The 27530-nt window shown below is 44.9% G+C and overlaps 2 protein-coding genes across 3 annotated transcripts in view; one reads left to right on the forward strand and one right to left on the reverse strand.

Moving 5' to 3' along the window:
- Positions 1 to 8682, reverse strand: part of Insyn2a (inhibitory synaptic factor 2A) — a 55326-nt gene extending 46644 nt beyond the window's left edge. Inside the window, exon 1 of the mRNA XM_031388639.1 lies at positions 7916 to 8682. The gene's annotated coding sequence lies outside the window, so the exon portion shown is untranslated. The remainder of the gene's footprint in view (positions 1 to 7915) is intronic.
- Dock1 (dedicator of cytokinesis 1) overlaps positions 1 to 27530 on the forward strand; it is a 506850-nt gene that overhangs the window by 269387 nt on the left and 209933 nt on the right. The window lies entirely within an intron of this gene.

The following is a 27530-nucleotide window of genomic DNA, read 5'->3' on the forward strand; positions in this document are numbered from 1 at the left end:
GACATATTCCTCACAGACATTTGACTTGCTATCAGTAGATTTTTTTTGTCCCCAATGATTTCTCTTATGTAGTAGTTACCCAATAAATTAAGAATTTAATCCACACATCTCAATGGCTCCGACTCATACACAAATTTCAGAGCATAGCATCTTTTGTAATCCTGAGCTTTAACAAGCTATAGAGAAGGTATTGTTGGCCTTTGAGGGGCAAACAGCATTGTAGGGTCCAAAACACAACAGTGGACCTTGGTACCCAGAGGCAAATCAAGGTCTGGATAAAATCACATTCATTTTCCATACCCTGAATGTGACCGGTGGATGTACACTTTTATTCACTAAGTACCATGAGTCCTTAGGACTATATAATTCTCCTCTGCCATTATATACTAAGATGAATGTGGGGATGGCAGGCCTAAAAAGAAGGACAAAGAGTAAGAAGTGGAAAGGCAGACCAGTGGACAGAGACAGGCACATCCTGACAGAGGAAGGAACACTCAGTAATGATGGGGCGTTGAACTATGAGATATCTTGGTTGCTTTGCACTTGAGGAAGGTACAGAGAGCTTGGGTAGCCTTGAGCCCCACTGTCAGGTTTTTGTCAGCTTGATTAGATTTGTAGCAACCCTTTCTCCACCCAAAATGGAACTTGACACTTGATTAAGGAGCAGAGCCCAGGTCAGGCAGGCAACTGGGGTATATAGCTCTCCACATACAGATAGCTCAAGTGTCGGTCTAGTAGGCAGACCAAGATGATAGTCCCGAGTTTGCCTCCATTTCAGACCTCCATGGTTTTTTACAAAGATCATGGCAAGAAGGGAGAGAACAATAGAGTAAGATTGTGTGGTCCATGAGCACAAGGCAGGAAGTGAGCAGGACTGGTGGTAGCAGGAGTTTGTGAGGTCTCCCTGCAGACATAGGGATGCAGGAGATCTCACCCAGTCCTTCAGGGACCCTGCTCCTTCCCTGTTGCCTTTCTTGAAACTTTGGAGGAGACCTGAGTATTGATGAGATAGACATCTGTGTGTGTAGTATGTGTGTTTAAAGCAAGTAGTCTGCCTTGGCAAGAGAGGAAAAGCTAATGAAGGCTGTCCTCCTGCAAAAGGAAAAAAAGCATGCCTTTTCCTTGAGTGCTGAAGCCTGGGCTTGCTCTCGGCAATGGCACACTGTGGGTTAGGAGGTAAGTGTTAGAAAAGAAAAATGAGACCATATATTGAGTTCCCACCTAGCCTGGTAAATCAGTGTCTAGAGGATGGAGACTGGAAGATATTATGTATTTTTAAACTCTTCTGACCATTATATATAAGCTGGATTTTGTTTTGCTCTTTGTTTTTGTGGCAAGATCTCATTATATAGCTTTGGCTGTCCTGGAATTTGCTTTGATTGACAAGGCTGGTCTTGAACTCACAGAGATCCACTTGCCTGAAAATTCTTAGTGCACCATTGTTCTTGGCTTCCTCAAATCATTCTGATCGTGAAGTTGTGAAGATACAGCACTCACTAGCTTGTGCCTTTTGTTATTTTTCTTCCCTAGTGCCTTGATGTCTTCTACTTCATTGTTTTATTTTAATTTTTTAATTTATTATTAATGTGTGTGTCTGTGTTAGCACTTGATCACACCCTATGAGGTGTCAACCCTGCCGAGTAAGACTGGGTCACATTTACACAGATTCAGTGACGTCATCACTCTGCATAACCCTGGATAAATTTGCCACATCAGTGATTCTGATAGACACAGTAAGTGGAGATGCACTCAGAGGAGAGTTAATGTAATACATGTGAAGGGGCATGCAAATACCAGAACTAAAATGAGTTAAATGAAGGCACAAATTATTTTAGTGAAGTCACTGAACCAACAACCACTATTCAAACAGCCACATATGAAACTGGCTGGGAGAACTCATATCACTGTGCTCCTAAATGGTCTCACAAAGTGAAATGGAAGCGAGGGCTTAAATAAGAAGCTGGTAGCCTCCAAGTTCCCAGCTCTCCATGCTTCCACATGCAGCATGCCAGCAACTCTTTGGGGTACTAAATCCTGGATATGGGGTTGAAGCTGTGGAAATCTTCAGTTCATCATCAGTGGAACGTAGCCATTTGTGTTGCGTGGTTTCAAGGCGGAAGATAGGGGTGAGAGGAAGGGATCTATATGGACCACCTTCTACAGACTTTTAAAACCAGAGTGATAAATCCATGGGTCTGCCTTAGAGAAAAAGGAAGTTGGTGTCACAATGTCAGACTGAGATGCGAGGTTTCTGGTACTGATGCAGACACTGGGTATCTCAGCCTGGCCCAGTGAACTCTCGAAGTGGTAGAACTCTAACAAAAATTCCCTTGGATTAGGAGTGTCAGCTCTTGGGTATGGAAGTTTTCATCTACATGAAGGCAGGGAGTTGTGTTCTCTCTTCCCCAGGTTTATTTCTCAAGGTTAGTTAGTTCAAAGGCATTCTTCCTTTAAAAACTCAGTCTCTACCCAAGTGAATTTTTTTTAACAAAAAAGATCCTGATTGTGATTTGGGCAGAGGAAACCCAGCCCCTTGGTTCTCTATTTCCTTCTTTTCTAAACAAGGCATGGTTAGACTTAAGGACCAATTGTCTTTCCTTTTATCACCCTTTATCATGATGTTTCCTCATTCTCTTAGAAAAAAAAAAAAAAAGACAAGAAGAGTTGCTCCAGCCAGGATTTCCTGGATTTCCAGCAAAGTTACTGACTAGGTTTACTGTTAATGGCCTCATTAAATATTCATTGAGCACCTGTTACTTGGTAGTACAGTGTTTCTTCCTTTAAGGATCTCTTTGAGTTGTGAGTCACAGGGTCCATCCCCTCCTTTCTTCCCTCTTTGAAAGCATTCTTGATGCTTAGGTTAGAAGAAGTGACTTCAAACAAACAAACAACCTCCTTCCCCTTTCAAGTAGTATTTCCAGCTGAATACTCAGACTCATATTCCAGGTAATCCTCATGGGTCCCCTCCCCCAAACCCCACTGGCTCCCAACCTTAAGTTTCCATTAGAAGTACTCCCCCCTGGGTCGAATGTTAATCTGTCCTCTATCAGGTGCTCTGTTGCAAGGATTCCACTGTTGAAGCTGTCATAGCTGCCTGCCTCTCTATGCAGCCTCAGTGCTACCAGGACACCATTTGCCCTAGTCAATTCTCACCTATCCTACCTTCTCAGCTGGGCTCTGGTTCCTTTTCTCTGGCTTCTGTCTGGATATCAACACTTCATCTTCTCCTAGCATACATTCTTGTTGCAAGCATCCCATGAGTCCCACCTTGTCCTTTCTGGTTCTTTCTCAAAGTGGCTTCAACCTGTGATGCTGAAACCCAAACCTTTGACAAATGTCACTTCTCATTCTTGTCTGTCATTCTTGGTGTCTCTTCTTCTCCGTGCAGCACCACTGGGCTGGAGCCCTGGGTATCTGTATGTTGGACTCAACATTCTCTCACACCACACCCTGACCCTTGAAGTCAACCTAGGTGTCCCTCACTCACGCTGCAGCCTCCTACTCTGATTCTCTCTTGTGAGTGGAGATGTGTTTGCCATATCCTAGTCACCTCTCCTCTTTCTGCTGGACACAATTTCCTTGTACACCTTTGCTTCAGTCTTGAAAAATCTCTTCCTCCTTGGTCCTGTCTGCCATCTGCTTATCTGTCTACCTTGCCTATGTCCACCCCTTTCTAAGAGCCTGATCTTTAGAGTTCCAGTCAATTTCCAAAATTGCTAAAAACACTAGAAAAATAAGCAGATCTCAGGGAGTGAACTGCCGATTTTACCAGCTGTCTAGAATCTAACTGCTGAAAACAGGTGAAAGGGATTTTAAAATGTGACAGTTGAGCATTTTAGGATACTGCCCAAGAACAATGTGTAAGGGATCCATGTCACTTGATGACACAGACTTGAACACACAAAGTTGGCCATGGGTCTGCTGTTCCTCAAAGAGTTTCTTCTACCAGCAGCTGACAGAAAGGCCACAGCATCAGCCTGCCCTGTTGCTTCTCTGGGTTACTGAAGTGGAGAGAAATCAACCTTCATTTGCAAGGCTGTTTGTGATGTGTTGGGCATTCCGAAGCTTTCTCTCCCACCCCTCTTAGTCCACAGTTTGCTGCTTTCATTTTTTTTTTTTTTTTTGCCCTAGGCTAGATTATCAAGAGCAAACTGGAATTTTCCATAGTAATTCCAATGTAAACTTGAAGGAGCCCTCTGACATACTGTTAACATCACTGTTTCTTGTTGTTTCTTCAATTGTTAAAATAGTGGAACTTATGGGAATGTCCACTCTGCTCGGATAAGCTTCTCTCTCAGTCTTCCTAATCCCAGGATGATGTGGCCACTGGACATATCTATGAATATGCAGTGCTTTAAACTATTAGCTTCATACGCCGCAAAAGCAATATCCAAATGATTACTGCGGAGAGAATTCTCCCCAAATCCCTGTGAAGCAGCATAATCTCCAAGAGGTTTACAGAGTGATTTAGAAACACAACTCTTTCTTTGTCTCCTAATTCTACTTTCCTTATATTCAAGTTCATGTTTCTCCCATGCCTAGCTTGAACTGAGTCTCCAGTTCAAGCCGAATATCTTTATGACTTAGGATCCAGGTGACCGAGGACCACAAGACCTCTGACATTCTGCTGTTTCTTAATCTGAGGCCAGGATCTTGGTTGCCTGGAGACACCTCCCTGGCTTCTGCCTTCAGGGACTGAAATAGTTACATCCCCAGGCATGGTGGAGAGGTTCAAACCTAAACCCTCTATACTGTAGTATGCGACATCATCCAAACAGCTTGTTTATGTGAATTTGCCAGAGCCATACAAATCTGTAACTCATACAAATCTGTATTCTGTCCTCAAGGTATAAGATAAACATTTTAAGCGAATTGATTAAAGGTCATGATATTTTACTGTATTTACATAAAGTTAGATTAATTTAAGTTTGGATAAAGGCTTCTCCAGACATCTTGGAACTTCATGGAGATAGGTATGTTGTCATGTTGTACCAATCATATTAAATTTTGCTTTAAAATATAGAAGCCATTCCATAATGCCATCAAATATTAAAATCAAATATGAAGGTTCCACATCATAAATTATGTCAGCTAATTTTGGGTTGGAGAACGAAGGTCTCTGGCGTTACCAAGGGTCCAGGGTGATGAACGCAGCTGTCACATTTTCGAAGGAGCTGTGGAAAACAGTCCTTCTTGTGTCTAGGAGTCCTTATGGCCTTTCATTCCCTGGAGGACAGGAGCCACCTCCATTCTGTATAATTGGTGTGGTGCCCCAGATGATCTGTTAATAGCTTCTCTGCCATGCATCAGCTTAGGTGTCCGGCGGGTTGGACCAGAGTGTTAGAATCAAGGCCTTTGGCGACTCCATTACTGCCCTTCTACAGCAGGGCCTGTCCTGAGAACTGTTTCAGGGCACTATGACTCCAATCATTTCTGAACCTTATTGCCTGAGAAGTAGCCTGGCCAACACAAGTACTGTGTTTCTACAAGGGAGTTCAGTAGCTGTCTCTCTCAGTGAGGCGGCCATGCGATGGAGCAAGCCAGAGGATACAAATATCTAGCAATGTGGATAAGTACCTAGCCTCCCACGGGATAGCCTGGTATCTATATTTTCTGTGAACTCCACTGGTAGGGCTTTTCCTTGGAGATGCATGCCTGTCTTACACAGGCCTTTCTTTTATTTATGTAGCTCTTAAATTTTTATCTACAAAGGGAAAAAAACGAAAGTCAAAAATTGCCTCTTCATGGGACAAAATAACTGTGACAGCATAGGAGCTCACAATGGTAAACTGAGGTAATAGGATGACTGGATTTTCATTGAGCCTCCTGAAGGCTCATGTGGAACGTTCTAGTGCTTGCCTTAGCCTGCTTCTTAACTACTAGTTATGTTTCTCAATGGAATAATGGACCTGATTTATGTCAAAACCCCAGTGTCTTAATCACGATAATAAAACAGAAAGTCACAGCAACTGTTGTCATCTTAAGACAATGCTTTGCTTCTCAAGGACATCCTGTCTTTAAAGAGAGGTCTTTACATCAGATTAATAAAACTTAAATTGAATCAGCACCTTTTTAAAGAAAAGATGGATTAAAAACAAAACAAAACAAAAAAAAAACTCCATAGCTCACACAATTGATGCCCACACAATTGATGCCAAATCCTGCTATGCTACGCTAGGCTTCCTCCCTACCAAATTCAAATCTGATAAACCCATCCTGGATCGCAGTATCCTCTCACGTATATAGTTAACACGGACAGTCAATATCTGGAAAGGTATGCAGATGGCAAGACTTCCATTTTTTTTCCTCTTTGAGCCGTTTTGTGCACGTCTGCTAATCATGCTTACAAAAAAATTGCAAAGATAAATATGAACTTTGAAAAGTAACATTCAACAGGATGTGAGTGTAAGAAATAGCACACCATGAATAGTAAAACCCAGCATGTTCCGCCTCTGCGGAGTGCAATGATTACTGTCTGTTCAGCCTTTCCCGGCAGCTTCACAAGGATGTATCCTTCTTATTTATGAACTACTCTTGGGGGGTGATCCAGCTTTTATGATCTGAATGGTATTTTTTAATCAGGTCCCTAGCCCTGTAACCTTGATCAAGCCCTGATCAGGCTGTGAAAAAGTAACACCCCCCCCACCCCCAAAGTCATTTACTAAGAGAAAACCTTCAAGCTACTGACCTCAACCCTGTGCTAGCCCTTACCTTGGTGCTCTGAAATGATCTCGTAGGTTCTTAGCCAAGGCAGGGCTTGCCCAAAGTTCCTTCCCACTCTTGCCAGTTTCACCTCGGGATGCTTCGGCAGAATTTCAGCACCCAAGCAGACAAGGTCAAATTAAACTGCTTCTCCTACTGCTTCTAGCTCATGAGTCCAACAGGGCAGCCCCAGCCCCGGGCCTGCACCAAGAGAGAGGAAGGGACCTGAGCCCTGATCTGCAGAGAGTAGAAGGCACCCGTTTTTCTTCCTTATTTACTCCAGGGGTGCCTCTCCTCCCCCACTGGCATCCCTTTATCACTGGCTCCATCTCCTAGTGGCATATTTTCAGGGTAGTAGAATGTTGAGGTCACAGGGAGAGATTCTTTTTTTTTTTCCTTTTTCAAGCATCAGAGACGCCAGCCTGGAACCCTGAGCATGAACAAGCAAGATGCAGAGTCTTCTTCTTGACTTTGGGCTCTAGTCTCTGCCCCTGCTTGGGGCTGGCCCCGGTTCACTCCTCTTTCCTGCCCTCACTAGCTCCCTAGGATCTGCAGCATCGGTTGGTTTCCCACGCTTGTACAGGTCAGGCATGTGCACCCAGAAGCTCAGCGGGTACAGACCCTAGCTCAAAGAAGGTGCCTATACTAGTAACCAAGAGAAGAGACCAACATTTCACGTGGGCATTTTTGCCTTCTCTCTGTTCAGTCTTTGCTCAACGGCAGGCGGCAGGGCCCCTCTGCTCAGACTTATTCCCCCCATCTCCCTGAAGTTAATCAGCTGTACTGTACTTGGCAGTTCACTTTAGTTTGGATAATACTTTCAAAACCTCGAATGTTTCAAGGAGATGGTCGTCCCCAGAGCCCCCCACCCCCTCCCACCCAGTTCTGCCTGGCCAAGGATGTCCTGTGCTCACAAGGCTGTGGCGTTTGTCTAGAATAGACATCACATTCCCGCTCCTCCAAGACTGTAGCCAAAGTTGCCAGATGCCCCTGGGCGACTAGGTCCTGTCAGATGCAGTTGCGTAACCTCGCCCCCCACCCCCGCTGCTGCTGGCCACCGGGTCTACACTGGGCTACACCCGCTGTCCCGGACCCAGGCGAAGCCAGTTTAGGGGCTAGTGCGTGCGCAAGAGCCAGGGTCTGCGCCCATCTGTCAATGGTCAAGTACAGAGGGCTCGTGGTGCTGGAGGAGGACATGCTGAGCTCCGCTTACCTTTGGCTGCTTACTGATAAGTGGAGGTCGGTGCAGCGCCTGGCTCGGGCATGTCTTGCCGCGGACCCTGGCAAGCCTGGCACGGCACGGAGCACTCGGGGCAGAGCATCCAAGGCAAGGATCGCCGGGCTCGCGCTGAAGGAGGCTCGGCTCCGGGGACTTGGCCAGCTGCGTGTCCGCCGCCCGCCCCCTCCACTGCCACGGGCCCGGCCCGCCCGGCCCGGCCGGCCCCCGCGCCGCAGCTCGAGTCCCTTCGGCTCCTGCTCAGCGACGCGCACGGGGAGGCAGTGGCTCGGCCGGCTCTGGGGACGCCCGCGCGCTCGCCCGATCGCGGCGCGGCGGAGCCAGCCACAGCCACCCGGCTCCGTGCTCCTCAGATGTCCTCATTTACTGCAATTGTCTTCGGCGAGATCCGGGAGCCGGGGCCGGGAGGAGGGGGCGGAGACGGGGAGGGAGCGGGAGGGGAGTCCTGGCCAAGGCTCCAGGTCCCGGCTACTCTATGGAGCCGAGCTGCCAGAGGACTGAAGAGAGGGCACCCGGAGCTGCGCGCCAGTCGCCTGTGCGCTCGCCTGCCACCGAGGCGGGCGGAGCCCCGGGGCCCGTGGGGCGGGGGTGGGGCGGGGGCGGGCCAGGCCGCGTGCGTGGGGCGGGGGCCAAGCGCGTGAAGGAGCCCCTCCAGCCAGAACTGGATCGCGGGCAAGAGGAGGAGGAGGAGAAGGAGGAGGTGCTGGAAGCAGCCGCTGGCTGCTGCCTGTGCGCGGAGCTCCTCAGCCACATCCTAGGGTTTCTGAGCTGCAGGCGGCGCTGCGAGGCCCCTGGAACTTGTTGAGTCTACCCAGGAGCCACCTCAGGCAGGCGCGGGGACCCTCTTGGTTTCTTCTTTGGGAGTGGGGCTGTCTATAGGGAGCCCTGCTTGATGGCTTTTTATGGTGTCAACCAACCTATTCCTGCTGGGGTAGTTAATAACCTAGATGGGAGTGGACATCGGAGCAAGGTGCCCGCCCCCTCACCTGAAGATGTCTTTAGAGAGACTGGGGATGAGGGTTTCTCTTTTGCATTTTTATGTATGTAATCAACTAGGAGTCTGTCCCTCAAATAAGCGCTGAAATGCAGATCTTGGAACTAGGTAGGGACAAAGTAGAGAATGCCTGCCTGCCTATCAGCTCTGTTGCATCTGTGGACATATCAGAGCAGGCATCTCCACTGTTCCTCATCTGGACCTCCTAGTCCTTCTGCCCCTCACCCTCCTAGAGAGGCAGTGGGAGATTGTGTTTGTTTTGATCAGAGTTAAGTACACTCGGGAAAGCGATTTCTTTAGCATGAACAGAGGACAATTCCCAGCACATACCCCAGGCTCCACCAGAGTGTTGTGAGCTCTCTGCTGCAGGTTCAGGGTCTTGGAACTAAGTATCCCTGGATACAGGTCTCCCAGCCCTATCTAGGACATACTAGAAAGTAGCCCTCACTGTTAGCATGGTGGTAAGCTTTGGCTAGAGAATTGGGAATTCAGATGGGAAATGCTCTTAATCACCCACCCCTACAGGCACACCTTGCCAGACAGGAGATAGTCTCTGGCTTGTCCCTGTGTATCCTTTTATTCCTGTATCCCATCTTAGTATTCTAGGTCACTCCATTGCTCTGTCCTCATACAGTGGGCTGATAGAGCCCAGCTCTCTGTTTTATATACAGTTTCAGCTCTTTCAAAGGTCTTTCTGTAAGATACTGTATTGTCTATGTAAGGTGATGTGCCCACATGTTCCAGAAGAACATTCTAAAATATCTTCCCTTTGCATGTTTCTCATTAGCCCTTGGGATACACACCCATGCTCCTGGGTAAAATAAGATTTCTCTAGATGTACCGCCAGGCCCAGCCATATATCAGGGAGGCCCCGGAGCTTACAGATGGATGATTAGCCCAGCTTCACTGGAGTACCCAACTGCAGGCTCAGGGCCCTCCCTGATGTCTAGCTTGGCATGGTGGTTAGGGAGGGAATGCCAAGTTTGGGGACTCTAGACTCTGTCCCTCCCACTCTTTAAAATGCCCCTTAGGACCCAGATTCCCCCAATACTGATTGATAGACCATTTATGTCTTTAGCCCAGGAGGCTGTTGGTATCTGGCTGGGGAAAGGGCCTGTGTGCTAGCTGCTTTATGTCAACTTGATACAAACTGGAGCTATCTGAAAGGAAGGAACCTCAATTGAGAAAACGCCCCCTTAAGAGCCAACTGAAAGGCATTTTCTTAATTAGCAATTGATGGAGGAGGGCCCATCCCATCGTGGATGGTGCCATCCCTGGGCTGGTGGTCCTGGGTTCTGTAAGAAAGTAGGTTGAGTAAGCCACAAGGAGCAAGCTAGTAAGGAGCACCCTCCATGGCCTCTGCATCAGCTCCTTCCTCCAGGCTCCTGTCCTGCTTCTGTTCTTACTCTCACAGCTTTTGACGATGATTTGGAACTGTGAGTGAAATATATCCTTTACTCTCCAAGTTGCCTTTGCTCATGGCGCTTCATGACAGTAATAGTAACTCTGACTAGGACAGTCTGCAAGTGTGAATAGACTCTGCTACCCAGATAGAAGCCAGAGGGGGTGTGTAGGATGGGACTGTGTATCAGCAGATGACAAGGGTTCCTGCCTGACATGCCTCCCACTGTCCCCTTCCTCAGAAGTACTCTTACATCTTTGGGAATTCTGTCCAGAAAACTTTCTGTTCATCTTACCTTACTGTAAATCCATAAGATTAACCCCCCCTCTCCTATTTCTCAAGTATGTCACTGCAGATCTGCCCAGCAATGTGAGAATGGTATCATTGAGAATGGAAAGTGTAGGTTTGGGGTCCATGGGTAAAATCAGATAAACAGAAAGGTGTGCAGAGAAGGTCTGATCTCAGTCACATGGCACTGTGAGCTGGTTAGGTGTCTCTAGGGACAGTGTCAGTGAAGATCCCCACAGTGGCTACCTAGAGGAGGAATTGATGACATGCTATGGGTGGCAGGTTGGAAGATGTTCTTGCCGAGCCATGGTTGCTCTGAGTTCTTCAGCTCCCCAGTAACTTCAGCTGCTGCTAGGTCTACTGTTATCCTGCTTTGGATATAAGATGCCTCTGCACAGGCTCATTTGGGCCCCAGCTGATGATGACGCTTGAAGAAATTGTGGGAACTTTGGAAAGAGGAGCTTATCTAGAGGAAGTCGGTTGCAGGAGTTAGTCCTTGAGGTTTCTAGTTGGATACCACTTCCCATCCCATACAAGAGGTTCGAGAAGTTCCAGCTGAATATATCTACTGCCATGTCGCTCCTACAACCCAGGAGCAGCCTGCCACCCTACCTTCCCCAACATGGTGAACTAGGCCACCCCCAAACAGTCCTTCCTCTTTAAGCTGCTTTTCTCATGAATTCTGTCACAGTAATAAGCAAGCCATTGATATATCTCTTGCAGTTTTAAAATGTATGAATGCATTTACCTATTGCATCACTAGGTCTGCCATCACAAATTGAGATATTGATGAGAGTACATCTCACTTGACTAGGGATGACTATTCCATGAGCACCAGCATGCTCAGAACCTTCGAGCACGCCTTGTGTTAGGGGCTGTGTGTAGGGAGGAGTTCTGGCCTTCTTGCTGCCCACAGATGCTCTTTGCATCATTGTTTCTGCGTGGACAGAACAGATGTATATATTAAGGGTTTATAATGAGTCCTTATGTTCAGCTTCCCCAGAAAAAAGAAAGTAGACTCATTTTAGGAATCAATTAGGTATAAATTGGTTTCTTAGATTTTGCTTCAGAATTTCACCACAAAAGGTAGTTTTGCAAAGGAGAAAATAGCCATTTTAAAAAGAGATTTCCCACAGGCAGAGGCAGCCAGAGAATAAAACTACACAGAAATTCATGCTGCCTAATCCACACACAGTCTGCTCTTTGACTTCCTGGAAGTATGCATATCCTGAAATTCCAAACCAGTGAATTGATCAGAAGATGGAGCTGGGTTCTTAGGGTACTAGTTTAGCAGTGCACAGCCCTGGGTTCCATCCTCAGCTTGCAGAAGGCTGACCTTGTGGCATATTCATGCAAACTCAGTCCTTGAGAGGTGGACACAGAAGGATTACAAATTCAAGGTCATCCTTCATTATATAGCAAGTTGGAAGCAAGCCTGGACTACCAAAGACCCTGTCTCAAAAACAAAACAAAACAAACAAACAAACAAAACCAATAGTATAGTAAACTGCAGTTTGTGTGTGTATTCCAGAATGTTCTGAGCAGTTTTAATTCCATACTGAAAGTGACCTACATATCTACTAAGAAGCAAATGGGTAAGAATTTCTTGGTCTTATCAAAGTGTGGAAGATTATCTAGGAACAACCACCACCAAATTATTACCTTCTGAGGCCAGAAGACTTTCAGGAACATCATGCAGAACAAGAGTGTATATCATTAATTTGCTGGAGAGATGCTCAGTGATTAAGAGCATTGGCTGCTCCTAAGAAATGACCAGGCTTTGATTCCCAGCTCTCTCAAGTCTCACATTGCCTTTAACTCCAGAATCAGAGACATTGATGCCCTCTTCTGGCCTCTGACGGCACTGCTTGCATACAGTGCACAAGTCATGCAGGCCTACTGCCCATACACTTTTTTAAATACATACATACATACATACATACATACATACATACACACACACACACACATATACATACATACATATATACATAAAAAGAGAGTATGTATTACAGGATTCATTCACTGGTGGCTACTGTTGGAGGTTAATTGCATCCATTGGAACCTGGTGTCCTGTCATCTCATTGCATTTTGTCTGTCTGTGTTGTCACTGCATCCTCACCATGCCTTGTAATACCTCTCTCTAAATGAAGGGGCTTATTGTCAGTGAGATGAGCTTTCATTGCTGAGGCCCAAGGCCAAGGGAAAGAGCAATGAAGGGCTCTGCAGACTCCCTGCACACTTAGCCGCATGTGAGAATTTTCTGAGAGAAACTGCTGCAGAACCCTGGCCCTCCTGACTCTCAGATGCCCCTGTGACACAGCGCACTTGGGAATGATTTTCCCACCTCCTACTTTAATGTTCTCAAGTGACTCAAGGTGGGACTGTCTATGGTGAGTGGTTTCCCTCCTCCAGCTCAGGCAGCAGCTACAGACATGACCGACCCACGGCGCAGGAGAGGGAGCGTGTACTGATGAGCCCCTGTTGGGTGGGAGCAGTAGCAAATGTAAGCTCTGCTTTTTCTTCAAGAACAAGACCAATACATTGCTCAAAATCAACCACAACCAGGCTTCCCCTTATCCCAGGAGACCAGTGAGACATCCTCTTTGGACATTCCATTTGACTTTCATCTTGTTTGTGTCTCCATCTTTCTCAAGCTCCCTACCCATAATTGCCTACTGTCCTGGTCACTGGATCTTGCCCTCTTGGAGGAGAGCTGCTTGTCTACCCTCCGATGCTCCTCTCCCTCTCCCTAGGCTTTTTTCCTTCCAATATGAGAGACTGGAGATGGTTTATCAGCCGCTAATCTAATTAGTTTGGGAGAAGCTGAGCATCTAGAAGACTGGTAAAAATCCCAGGTTTTCTAAACCAATCACTGCAAATAGAACTTAAGGAAATGAGATGTTTTCCCTTTTAAAGAGGATGCTAGTGGTTCTAGTCTCCCTTTAACAACTGCAGCAGCTGTGCTCGGCGAGGAAGGATGGAGTGGGCATGTCCTCCTGGCACTCTCCCAGACATACACGTGCTGGGCTCTCATCAAACCCACAGGCAGCTGGGCACCGTGGTTCATGACTGTAATCCTGGCTATCTGGAGGCTGAGGCAGGCATTCAAGGCATGTAGGGGTACAGAGTGAAACCCTGCCGCAAAGCAAAACAATTATAGTCTTCCTTTTCTAGGTTGGCCCCCCTTCCCCTTCCACCCCAGGACTCACCAAGGAAGCAAGCGTGCAGTAGCCATTTGGCTGGCACCACTCTGTTCAGCCTGGGCTGTGGTAGCAACCGGGTTTCTCACCATCCATGTCTAATCCAAGGAGTAAGCCTTTTGCTACAGAGGTAGCTGGCTCCAGAGCCATTCTCGGTGTCTGCTGCCATCTCGCTGAGCCTGCTGCAGCTCAGCTTCTATAAAGCAGCTCATCTGCCCAGGCCAAAGATGACACCTTTAACCAGAACTGGGTCAAAAAGGGATAAAAATTGCTCTCAAATCTCAGGGCATGTCTTCCAGTCCGCTCTGTGTAACACTGTCCTCTGCTCCTCTGTCTGAAGCCTGTCCTTGGACAGAGGCTGGGTGGCAGCTTGGGACATTGCATGGAGGCCTGAAGTCAAAATAAGGCAGAATGGCACTTGTCTTGCAACATCCAGCCTAGGAGTTTCCCAGTTTGTCCTTGTTTGTCCCTAGCCTTCCTAGGCATGTAGGGGGGAGTAGGAGAATGGGAAGATGACAATCGAAGTCTCCTGTACCCTAGGTCTTCACACAAGATGCATATGGTGCTCCACTCTTGGAATGAGCCTGCAGCATGTTGTGACCCAGCACTTTGTGTATTGTCTGCTTTTGTCCTCATGGGAAAGCTGTGAAATACATCGGGACAAATTCTACAGATGTTAATCAGAAAAAAAAAAAAAAGCAGTTTCTCCAAGGTCATACAGCTAGGAAGTGCTGGAGCCTAGACTCACATACAGGTCCTCTATGTTGCCAGACTCTTTACTGCTTTGCTCAGTTCCTTATTTTTATCTGCCCTTGACATTGCTGTAGAATATATATATTATATAATATACTAATATTATATTATAACATATAATATATAATATAATATATAGTTAAATTGTAATAATATATAATATATATTGATAAGATATTAAATTATATATATACAATTTATATTGTATATATATAACTATACAATTATTTATATAATTATACAATTATTTGTATAATTATACAATTTAATATATATACAATTTATATTGTATATATATAATTTAATATCTTATTATAATTATATATATATGTATATATATATGGTAAGTTAGTGTGGCTTGACTTGAGCTGAGTTACCTTGCAGGAGTAAGGAATGTCTCTATCCACTGTAATCCCCTTCATGGTTCTTATGTGTCCTAAGTAATACCAGAGAACTTTGTCTTGAGCCAGCTATAATACTCCAGACCATCATGGGAGCGGACTGAAGGGACACACTCTAACCCCAGTCAAGTCCTTTGCCTCTCCTGAGCTCCCTGATGCAAGCTGGTAAACCTCTGGCCAAGTTTTCTTTCTCTTCCTTAGCTAGACATCCTCCTCTCATGTACCTGTCATTCAAACTTCCAAGAGAGACCAGGCATGGGAACAGCAACAGAGCAGGATGCTTTTGTATTGGGTAGTGCTCTGCTTTACCCCTGTGATTTCAGTGACATTATCACACATTGTCTTCATCAAACGACAGTTATTAAAATGATCCATCACAACATGCATGTTCTATATACACCGCAGAGTTCTTCTTCAAGAATTTTTATGCCATGAGTAATGAAGTTATATTACTATGGCCTTTACTGATGATGCAAAACCCCTGCCTGCTTTCATCCCTGAGCCCCAGCTAATTTGGACAGCACTTACTCCTCCTTCTCCTCCCCCTCTTCCTGCTTCTCCTCCTATTCCTCCTGCTCCTCCTCCTGCTGCTCCTCCTGCTCTTCTTCCTCCAATAGCTTGCTGTGCATATAATTCTAATTACCCACCCTTGACATTTTTATACTCAGTGTAATAAATTATATTGCTAATTTGGGTCTAGGAATTGATTACCTACCTGACTTTGAATGTTGTGTTTACTGGGGAGTGTGTATCCTGCGAGTGGGAAGACATGGTTTTGGTTTTTAAGTGCCCAAGTCCACACTGGAACAGTATGAATGTCTTTGTAAATATCTGTTTACATTTGGTGAGCTCTAAGTCCACACACAGATTTTCAGTTGCATTTTTACTACTAATATGTTTTTCTTTCATACTGCAAATTCTTGGGGATTAGATGAGCAGCTTGTTCATCTAATGCACTATACTGCAGGCCAAGGATCTCTTCATTCAGCAGAAACCAGGTCATGGTACCTTGTGGGCCTGTTACACTCTAAGGAGCATGTGTCTTCAGGCCTTCCTTCTTGGTGCCCTTCTGCTAGTTCCACTGTGCCTTTAAGCTAAAGTAACACTCAAACATTTTTATGAACATATTTTATGTGCAATTCTACTCCCAGGATTTTTAAAGAATAGCATGGGAATGTGTAAATGCTGCCTACAATTCTTCATTTGTAAATAGCTTGTGTCGGTAGTTTCAAGTGCAGTGCATATAGTTGCAACATGATTCTGAACCCCTTGGTTGCAGCAGTCATTGCCCCTTGCTGCGAGGAAACTTCAATGGGGTCCTCCAGGCTTCCATAGATTTTGAAGTAAAGAAGAGCCATGAGGTCTTGGCATCTACTTGGTGATGGAGCCCTTTGCTTTTTGGCATACATTGGCTAAGTATTTCAGTCGATTAAGCAAAGAACGTCTCCATGCTTTTTATAGGGTATGATATATACATGTCTATAGGAGTGTGTGTGTGTGTGTGTGTGTGTGTTTGTGCATGCACGTGCAGCTCTTGCTCAGTGTAAAGATAGCAGGAAATTCAAATTCATTCTGAGTGTGTTTTCAGTGTGAATCCAAAGCTTTTGTTTTAGAATGTATTGACTACCTGAAAATGATTCCATAAAGTTAAGCAGTTTATAAATAAAAGACAGGAAGCTAGTCAGGAGGCTGAAATGGATGTTATCCTCAGTGGCCACTGGGGGCTCCCTTCATCTCTTCTTGTTTGTAAAAAAAGAAACCTGGGCAGTACTGAGCTCAGGCCTCTCCACTCACTTGCATACAGATTATCTGTTTACATGATAAGACAAAATTGATGCGCAGGAGAAGAGGAGACTTAAAAAAAAAAAAAACCACCTCTTTATTAGATATCTTGGGCTATGGTATTAGGCTCTGAAGTTCTAGTAAAAGATCAAATTTATTGAGATTTATTTTGTTCCCTGCACTCAAGTATGAAAACAAAGTAATTAATTTCAATAACACCTTTTCTTTTTCTCAGTGGAGTAAATATTATCACATGAAATTGTTGGTGACGCTTCCAAATCTCTTAAAATTAGACTTCTGACTCATTCACACTGTGAAAATAGTGAAGAAGCAACCTCCTCACTTGCAGGTTCATGATACTGCCTCTTTCTTTTTTGGTCTCTGGGTGTTAATGAAGAGTTTTTGGTTCTGGAGCTTTCTATTCTGCTAATTCCAACATGGACAAGAATGAGGCTCCACTTGCCTAGTTAAGCTCCAGGGTTCAAGCCTGTGGCTTCCATGCTTCTCTGCCTTTGCTGTAGGCACATTACTTAAATTCAGTTTGATATTGTAGAGTACAGCTAATAAGAACAGCGGGTGAGCAGATTAGGGCTGAACTTTGCCATGCTGTGTTGGCTCGGTGCTTCATCTGATGGAGAAAGTGTCAGAGGTTGACTAGAGGTGTCCAACTTGAGTGCTGAGTATCAGCTTTTAACCGATGATAGCCACAGATGCTACTCCACACAAAATTGAAAACGTGCTTTAAATGTTGTGAGATTTATAAAAAATAATGATGGGGATGGGGATGTGAATGGGGTTAGTAATGGTGGGGATGGTGATGGTGATGGTGGGGATGGGGATGGGAATGATGTTAATGAGATGATGTGTCATTTGTATGAACTTTGTAATGGCAACATGGTTTTCCAGTGTGAAATGCTAGGCACACCTGATAAAACACATGGCGTCTAGAGGATGTGCTCATCCTCCTCCAGACATTTGGGGAGAGCCTTGTCTCCAGTGGTATCCTGAGCCAGGAACTGTTAATAGGGCCTGAAGGCTTAAAAACAGGTTGCTTAACATAAGGAAGATTCCTTGTCTGTGCTGCTTTTCAATGTTTTGTGAAGCTGGAGCTTGTTAATGCATGGAACTTAAAGGACATGGTGCTGCATTTTGTATAAATGACAAGTTGGGAATCTCAGGTGCTAGTCTCAGAGGAGTTTAGGGAAGTTTGGGAGGCATCACTCCTCCACTCCTTCCTTGTAAGCAAAGTCTGGACCTTACCTTCCAGTCTTCCTTATGCTGTTCCTACAGATGTCACTATGTCTTTGCACACCTCACTTCTGGGAATTGATGACATCAGCACTTTCATTCTCCTTAGATGTGAAACTAGGTTAAGAGTTACCAGCACCAAGTGCCAGTTAGAGAAGCCAACTCAGGTGGGTCAATGCACATAAACACCCCTTCTGAGAGCAGGAAGGATTCAGAATTGGCTACAGCAATATCAGATAAAGCAATGTGCCTGTAGAGCGGCAAAGCATGGCTGGAGCTGGCCATATTTAGTCTCCAGATCTACCAGATGAACAAGGATGGGCCCTAACGAACCAATGACCCTTTGGAAAGACTTAAAAATACTGTGCCCCACCCTCAACCCCTGAAACAGGGCATCTTGCATTTTTTTTTGTTTGTTTTTTGTTTTTTCGAGACAGGGTTTCTCTGTGTAGCCCTGGCTGTCCTGGAACTCACTCTGTAGACCAGGCTGGCCTCGAACTCAGAAATCCACCTGTCTCTGCCTCCCAAGTGCTGGGATTAAAGGCATGCACCACCACTGCCCGGCTTGCATTCTTGAACATACCAAATACTTGGATGTTTCTCATATATTTTGAGATGAATATGAATATTACCAAAGCATTGCTCAAAGGAATCCTTTGAAAAAAAAAGGGGGTGTTGTAAACTTTCCTTTAAAAAGTTAATTAAAATATCTTAAGACTTTATGGGCCATAACATCTTGTTATGAAAACTGGTCTCTGCTGACGAAGCAGAACAGCTATAGAAAACACCTTTTAAAAACAAAACAGAAAAAAAGGGGGGGGCGCTTTAATCATAGAACTCAGGGGACAGGTAGACAAGAGTTCCAAGAGTTCCTGGTTTACATAGTGAGTTCTAGGATAGCCAGGGCTACATTGAAAGATTCTGTCTCAAAAGAATAGTATGTTAAAGTTGTGTCTGAATTCCAATGGAAGGTTATTTGTGGGACTGGCACTATGGCTCATGGTTAAGAGGGCTTGCTGCTCCTGCAGAGGTTTGGTTCCCAGTACTTACACTAGGCAGCTCACAGACCTGTAACTCCAGCTGCAAGGGATGTTGCACCTGCGTAAGATCTCTCACCTACTGAGCCATCTCTCCAGCCTCTCCAGCCTCTGAAGTCTTTTTTCAGTGAGAACCAGAGCTTTGTGCAGAGTGCCTCTCTGAGACAAAGGGCAGCCATCTCTTTAAGGAGATCTGTGTGTACGGAGGCTGTGCGCTCCTCCAGAACAATAGACAATGCTGTTAACATTGGCTTTTCATCTCCAGCTGATTTATTTAAATCTTTCACGCAGCCCAATGTATTGTCTTTGCTGTAGCCTTTTAATATGGGAGCTCTTAGGATGATGGATATGATATATGGATTTTTTTTGTTTTGATAGTTTCCAAACAATTTAGATAAATAGTTAAGTTTCTATAATTGTTTCTTGTAACCATATGAAAAATTATTAAGCATAAGCTTCCTATTTTTTCACTAGAGTAAGAATCAATAATCAAATGTATGTTTTAAGGTTATGTTTAGTACTATAGATTTTTATTCCAGGAAGCTGAGATATCCTATCCCTGCATTATTTTGTGGATGTGTGTGTGTGTGTGTGTGTGTGTGTGTGTGTGTGTGTGTGTGTGTATAGGCCTGCCTCGGCCACAACTGGGCTGTAGAGATTAGAGAATAGCCTTGGGTATCAGTTTTGACCTCCCGCCTTGATTAGGACAGGGTCTCCTGTTCTTTTATTGCTGTGTACACTAGGATAGCAGCCCCATGGACTTCTGTGGATGCTCCTCTCTCTCTCTTTTCCATCTTCTCATCAAAGATTGGGGTTATAGATCTAGGTTGTGATGTCTGTCTTTACATGGGCTTTGTAGATTCAAACTCAGATCCTCACCGTTGTGTGGCAAGTGCCTTTTCCCCACTGAGATATGTGCCCAACCCTCCATTTATGTTTAAAACATGCCCCAAAAGTGACATGATGCTCTGTGAATTCCCCAGGCATCTGAGTGTTTCCACCTCACTTTGGAAAGAAAAAAAGAAAGAAAGAAAGAAAGAAAGAAAGGAAGGAAGGAAGGAAGGAAAAGAAAGAAAGAAAGAAAGAAAGAAAGAAAGAAAGAAAGAAAGAAAGAAAGAAAGAAAGAGAGAGAGAGAAAAGGATTTCTTATCTCAGGTTCTTAGTTTCCTTGCTGAGAGAATGAAGTTTTTTATGTCGTCTTAAATTTGGTGGCTATTGCCCCATTACCTATGGAAACTACTGTAAAGACCTCACTCAGCTGCCATCAGCTCCAGCCGTAGACATCATTTGTGCCACGAAAGGTGGCCCCAGTGCTCATCTTGGAAAGAATGGCCCCTGCTTGGCTCTGCAAATGACTCCCACTGAAGCCTTGGAGAGCCAACAACATGACATGAGACCTTAAGGGGCTGTAAAGGGAATGGTGACTGAGAATTTCTCATGGAAATGTGGTACTGCTTGCGACTTGATGGTGATGGAGTCAGGAGGGCCTTCCCTGTGAATGGCAGGAGAGAGCTCCCAGACAGCCAGGGTCTGTCTGTCTCTAGGGAGTCTCTCCTGCAGCTTCTGGTTTATGGATTTTCAGTTCTGCCCCTTTCTTTGCATCTAAACTGCTTCCTGGTTGCCATCGACCATGACTGGTGTTTACCGAGGCCGGGCCACGTCAGTCATCTCCTGGCTGATTCTTTGGCTGGCAGGGTTACAATAGTGTGGCTTTAAAAGTTCATTCCCCCCTCTTCTCCTCTTTTCCCCTCTTTTCCTTTCTTCCTCTTTCTTATCCTCTCCCTACCTTCCAAGATCCTACAGCCTTGAGGTTTTTCTGCCTAATACAAATTCCCTACTTAGGCATTATTAATTTCTTTATACTACTACAATTAAAGCGTGCGATACTCTTCTTGGAATATGTGACAAGCAGCCTAATGACTTAAGAATATTCTTCCATCTATTTGATTTTCTTATTTTCTTTAAATCCATTGTTTGCTTTTATTACATTTATGGGGGGAACTGCAGGAGCCACCGCGCGCGCGCGTGCGTGCGTGCGTGCGTGCGTGCGTGCGTGTGTGCGTGTGTGTGTGTGTGTGTGTGTGTAGGTCAGAGGACAACTTATAGAAGCTGGATCTCTCCTTCCACCAAATGGAATCTGGTGATTGAACTCAGATTGTCAGGCATGGCAGCAGGTGCTTGTACCCACTGACCCATCTGGCTGGGCCTTTCTTTGTTTTATTTTATCTAGGACACTTCACAGGAGATGTAACCTCTTTGCAGTAAGGGTGCATTAGAGAATTGCTGATATGCAAGGATTAACTGGAAAGGTAGACCTCCAAAAACACAGCGATGGGCAGATCTTTATCATTTAAGGCCCCAGTTGGGCTGAGAAGGGCCTAGGCTGTGGGAAGGGCAGGAAAGCCAGTGCTTACCTAGGTAGATGGTGTTTCTATGTTTTGTGTAGCTGTCTGCATGGCATTCTTCCGAGTGCTTCCCACATGAAAGTTCTAGGGTTTCAGGTTGATGCACTCAGGCATATGGAGAGAATTCTCTTTCCTGGCACTTACTGACCTTGGTAGTCCTGCTAGGCAGCCTCTTTTCTGATTTAACAGGCAGCATCACCAAGTGTGAGAATTTGGTGTCCGGACTTGGTCTCTCCCTCTGAGCTCTGGGTCTCCCAAGAGGAAACAGACAGTCTCTGTGCTTTTAATTCTTGTCAATTTTGCCTCTGACATTTAACAGCCTTTATAGTATTGGATTTTGAAGGCATTGATTTTTCTATAGTAGAAATTATGGATTAGATAATTGGTGAAATAAGAAAAATCCTGATTCCATAATTTTCTTTTAAAAACATGCCATCAGGAATGAATGGGCTTATTTGCCGAAGAGGAAAAGTAGTGGGGCAGTGGTCTTCCCGCTGTCCATCTGTCCCTGGGGTAGCCCTTCCCGCTGTCCATATGTCCCTGGATGAGAGCCTGCACCCTCCCTTGAGTACTTGCTGAGACCAAGTGCCTACAGACCCCCACCCTTCCTTTCTCTTAGCTCATTGTCTATTCTCTGTATGTGAAACCTATCCCTGTCTGTACCAAATGAGCTGTCTGTCCTGACACACTGCCCAGAGGCTCTTGCTCCACAATGTTACTTCTGCTATTTGAATCTGTAAGTAAAATTAAGTTTACTTTGAGTAACCCAATTTTATTTCCACCTAAAAGAGGGTGTGCCTGGTAGAGGCGATGGTACCTGTTCACCTATTATGATGGTTAGCCTAATGAGTCCTTGCTATTTCCTTGTTGGGAAAGTCATACACAATTAAGTAGAACGTAAAACTCCAATTTTGAATTTTGAACATTGCCCAAGTTATAAACATATATAGCGCAGTATATATAACACAGTCCTTTCTTGTAACAAGTCCTGTTTCAGTCAGCCCTTTACTCCCCAAGGGAGCCTCAGACACCACACTCGGCACTGTGTGACTAGCCTGGGAGCTGATAGTCTCTGTATATGGAAAATATTCCAGTTTATGCTATTTGTGGTAACCACACTGAAAATATTGAAAAGCATCTGTATTTCCATACTGCCCAATACGAATTTCTGTCATTATGGTTTCTGAAGCCAGTTTAATCTCACTTAGCCTTTAAAACTAGCTATTGTAAGTGCTTCTACAAGTTTGTGTCGGTGTTCATTTTTTTCAAAGACCCCAAAAGAAATCTTCTGAGGCTGTAAAAGTCTTCGGTTCTAGCTCACTGCTTCTGTCCATGAGTTGTCTGTGAGACGTCATTGAGTAACATGAATGGTTAAATTATTTCAAGAATGATTTCACTCTCAATCTTAAAAAAAAAAAAGAAAGAAAGAAAGAAACAAACAAAAATGTTTTTAGAAACAAACCAATACCAATCTACCATTCAACAATGCAGTTGCCTCCATGTTTTACATATTAGACCGTACTTCATGTGTATGGGTTAACGTACAGTCATGAGATAGAATACCTATCGATTTTGAAAGCAGAACAGCCTTTGATCCTGCAAGCAGCTGGTCATTCTGGAGGACCACGCTTCTCACTCTGGTTCCTCACCCCATTCCCTCAGCCCCAGCCATGCTTTTCAGTCACTTCTGCCCTGCCTCAACTCCTAATGGTTGAGAAGCAGCTGTTGTCTTCTTTAGGAATGTTCTGCATCTGTCTTCAGACAATTCTCCAGTGAAGGATGAATTTATCAAATTTCACACTTCTGCCCTTCCATGATGGAGGCCTTTTCTTAAGGACTAAGTTGGCTTGCTTGATGGACCCTATTTCCTCCCCACTCCCTGTTCCTCTCTTAGCCACAAAGGATGTGCTGTGTCTCTCTTGCATGCTGACTTTCCACCTCTCACAGTGCTGGTCTCCTGCTTCTTATATTCACTCTTTTCACATGAAAGGAAAATTCCCCCCTAATTAAAATATTGAGCAGTAATGCATACTCTTTTAATGAGGAAACATATCCTATAGTTAGTGAATGTAAAACATCAAACCCTTTCTGTCCCCTGCTCCCACCCCTCCGCCCATCCTTTCAGGTTCACACACAGTGCTGACAGCTGTCTTCCAGCACCTTCCTTTCTGCTGGTGGTGTGAACTGATGTAGCCCAGACGGGCCTCCAGCTCCTGATGCTCCTGCCTCTACCTCCCAAGTGTGAGGACTGTAGTTGTGTGCTTTCACACCTAGCTCTCACCAATGTTTTCTCACAGCAGTGGAAAGTGGGCTAGCACATACAGCATCATTTGTGTTCTGAGGAACATGTTTTGGGCAACGCTGCTTTTTGGAAAGCATGTAGTGCCATGAGCTTTCCTTGTATGGAGATTTGTACCTTATTTCAACTAATCATTTGTGTTCATATGCATCATTTTCTAATTTTCTTATTTGTAAATCAAAGTAGACCACACACACACACACAAGAAAATGAACACAGAGAATGTATTAATGGTTTGGAAATTATTGAGACAGTCCCATGTGGCACTTCTAGGTCCCTGGGTACTCCCCTCCCTCAACTGTGCCCCTCCATCTTTCTTCTGTGTGTCTCTACAGACCTGGGATTCACTACGTCTTGATTTTCTTTAGCTTGTAGTATACATAGTTAAGAGTAAGTTATTTTGTGGTGTTTTCCCCCATTCTGTGGGTTGAGCTTTTTCAGTGACACACATTTTACTATCAGTCTGTGCTTGTTGATAGTACAGCTGCAGATTGTCCATCTTCTTTAACAAACAAAATGCCCATTATGGGATGGATCACAGAAGATGTATCATTTCTTCATGGATGGACATCTGGACATCTATTGGTGCTTGCAATGAGAGCTATGTTGTTGGGGTCTTTCATCTGCCAGCTCCGAGTTATTCCAGGATGAAACCTCAAGGCTAGCTTCTCAAGGTTAATGCTTTCCCCAGACTAGGGCAGCCTCCGCCCTTCTTAGGTTCAGGGGTTTGGTCTATGCAGGAATAACAGTGCCTAGACTTGACTAGCCTGATTCCTTTCAGACTTCCTACCCTTCTCTTGTCCTAATCCAGCATTTTATGGTGTTATGTTTTTCATTGTATGCAGACAGTTTCTGTGTGATAGCACTGTAGTGGTGGTAATGTGAGGTCTAGCCTGGGACCCAGCTCCTCCTCACCCCAAAGCACATGCATTCTCTTCTAGTTTATTATTCTGCTGCTGTAAGAAACACCATGATCAAAAGGAACTTAGGGGAGGAGAAGGTTTATTTCCCCTTATGCTTCTGGGTCACAGTTTGTCATTGAGCGTATGGGGGCAGGAACTGAAGTAGAAAACATGAGAAGATTGCTTATAAGTTTATATAGCCAAAGCCTGTCTGCCTAGGGATGGTGTTGCCCAAGAACATTCTCCACAGACATGTTTTTTGATGGATAGAGTTTTTTAACTCCTGGGTTTTCAACCAAGATTGCAAGCCCTCATTCACACTCTGTCATCTTATTCTGTGCCCATATTCAAATCTCTCAGGGCACGCTGACCCCTGCACCACATCCAAGAAAGCTTCCTCACATTTCCCATTTGCTCTTTGTCTCTTCTACAACCCCCCCCCCATGTGTGTTATACTGAAACCTTGGTAAGACACTGCAGCCTTGTCCACATAAGCAGGCAGCTGTGCCGTGTGGAACCTGGGAGGACAACTTGCAAAGTTCTGGAAGTCACCCCTGCTAGGAGTCTCATCTTTCTCCCCCTACCCTGTGGTACCTGGCTGGGCATTCCTGTAGATGCAGGGCAAAAAATAGCCATGTACAGCCCTGCTCATTGTCCACACTGACTCTTCTCCAGAGTGCAGAGCTGTGGTGAGTGACATGAGCATGAATAGCCTCCAGGTCCTGCAGAGACCCAGCACACATGGCCATGATAATTTAGAACAGAATCTACAGCTGGGCTCTAGCCCCTGCTTGTCTTGAGCCTCCAAGAGCAGATAGATAAGTGCTCACACATAAGTCACAGATAAGACTCGCACATAAGTCTGCCTTGTTTTTCAGACCTTGACACCAACAAGATGCCCTAGATAATGCTTTGTGAATGATGGCCACTTTCTGTCCCTGAATCCCACTTAAAGACTTAACACCTGATTCCCCAAATGTCGAAATTCCCTAATAATTTAAATGAAGATAAAAGAAAGAAGAGGGATGACCTTGCTTGGATGATAGAATAGTCATACTCCACCTTCTCTATATCAGAAACCCAGACGAGAATAGTGAGAAACATCAAAATGCCCAGTACGAGTCATGTTACCTCTTTTCTTCTTTCTCACTGCACCTTCGACCCAAAGGCCTCTTTGATTGGCAATGAGTATCACAGTGTGCCTCTGGTACCAAGCCTTCTGCCTAAAATGAACTGATGGGGTTGTCACTCCCCCAGGAAATACACCTTAGCTTCCATAGCAGAGTTTAGTCACTGGGATTTGGAGTGATAGAATCCTTGACACTCCAGGGTGAAAGGAGGGGGCTGGCTGTGAAATTTGTGAATTGAAATTGTTTTCTAGAAGCTATGGCATCTGCTGTATCATGGTTTCTTTAGAGACCACAGCTTTAAGACCTGTGAGCTTTAAGAGTCCTTTTTGGGGGCTGGAGAGATGGCTCAGCAGTTAAGTTTACTGACTACTCTCCTAGGTTCAATTCCCAGCAACCACATGGTGGCTCACAACTATCTATAATGGGATCTGATGCCCTCTTCTGGTGCGTCTGAAGACAAATACAGTGTACTCATATAAATAAAATAAATAACATCTTTAAAAACAAGAAAAAGAAAGAATAAAAGAGTCATTTGGGAAGGTTTCATGACTTCCAAAGATGCTGAACTGCTCCAGATAAGACACAGCCATAAGTGAGCTCGCCTACCAGCATCTCCCAGAAGTGAAGTGACGATTCAGTACAAGGAAGCCTAAACCCAGTCTTGAACACAGCCTCAATGTGCTTGCTGTAGACACTCAGTGGATGGAGAGAGAGATTCCTGCATGTTTCTAGAAATGTTGCCAGCTCCAGGAAGGAAGACCTGCCTAGGAAGGTCTTCAGAGGGAACTTATGGTACTAGAAAAGAGGACCGGGAACTTGCCAGGTAGCTGTGTGCTGAGGCTTCTAGGTGGGCAACCTTTCCTACCCATCAGCTGGAAACTGAACCAGATAAGCACCCTTTCTTCCTACATGGGGACAGATGTTAAGTTTCTGTAGACGAACCACTATGAAACACCTGGACCAGGTGACCCTCAAACAGGGTATAATCAAAAGTGCCTTTCCCTCTTCACTTTCAAAAGTACTGACTCGTTCTCGGGACTTTTCAAGATCTAAGAAGTTTTGAAGCCTTAAGTCAAATCACCAATTTAGAAAAATTGTAGTCTGTATAGGAAGCTGTTTATGCTTTTGTTTTTTTTGGTTTTGTTTTTGTTTTTTTAAGGAAGCCACAATATTCCAAGGCAGTATGGAGTCTGCCAGCTCTGACACACATTGATATTATTGGGCCAAAATCCCAGCTTCTTTACCCTGCTGCAAGTCACGGGCAGAGTGCCAGAGGTGCAGAAGTTTGCACCGTGGTTCAGCCTGCTTAGGTCACATTGCAGGGGACAGAGACTCTCAGAGGAAGGCTGTGGCACCTTTAGTTTAGTTTAGTTTAGTTTAGTTTAGTTTAGTTTAGCTTAGTTTAGTTTAGTTTAGTTTCTTTTAGTTTAGTTATATTTGTCTTTATTAATTTTTGGTCACCAAAGGATAACTTTCGGGAGTCATTTCTCTTCTCCCACTACATGGGCTCTAGGTGCTGGACCCTATTCCTCAGGCTGACGCAGGGCTGTTTCGTCCTATTACTTTTATTCATACCGGAATACCATCTAAGTGATGCTTAGCACAGGACCCTCTATGGAATTGGATCTTAGGTTTACACTCACTCCAAGTTGCTGTCCCCTCCCCTCCCTCGACACCCCAGGAACACACCTTTTTCTGTGGCTCCTCACTGCCATCTGTGCGGCAGAGGTGGAGATATATTCCGCTG

Source organism: Mastomys coucha, unplaced genomic scaffold, assembly GCF_008632895.1.
Source record: "Mastomys coucha isolate ucsf_1 unplaced genomic scaffold, UCSF_Mcou_1 pScaffold21, whole genome shotgun sequence".
Taxonomy (NCBI): domain Eukaryota; kingdom Metazoa; phylum Chordata; class Mammalia; order Rodentia; family Muridae; genus Mastomys; species Mastomys coucha.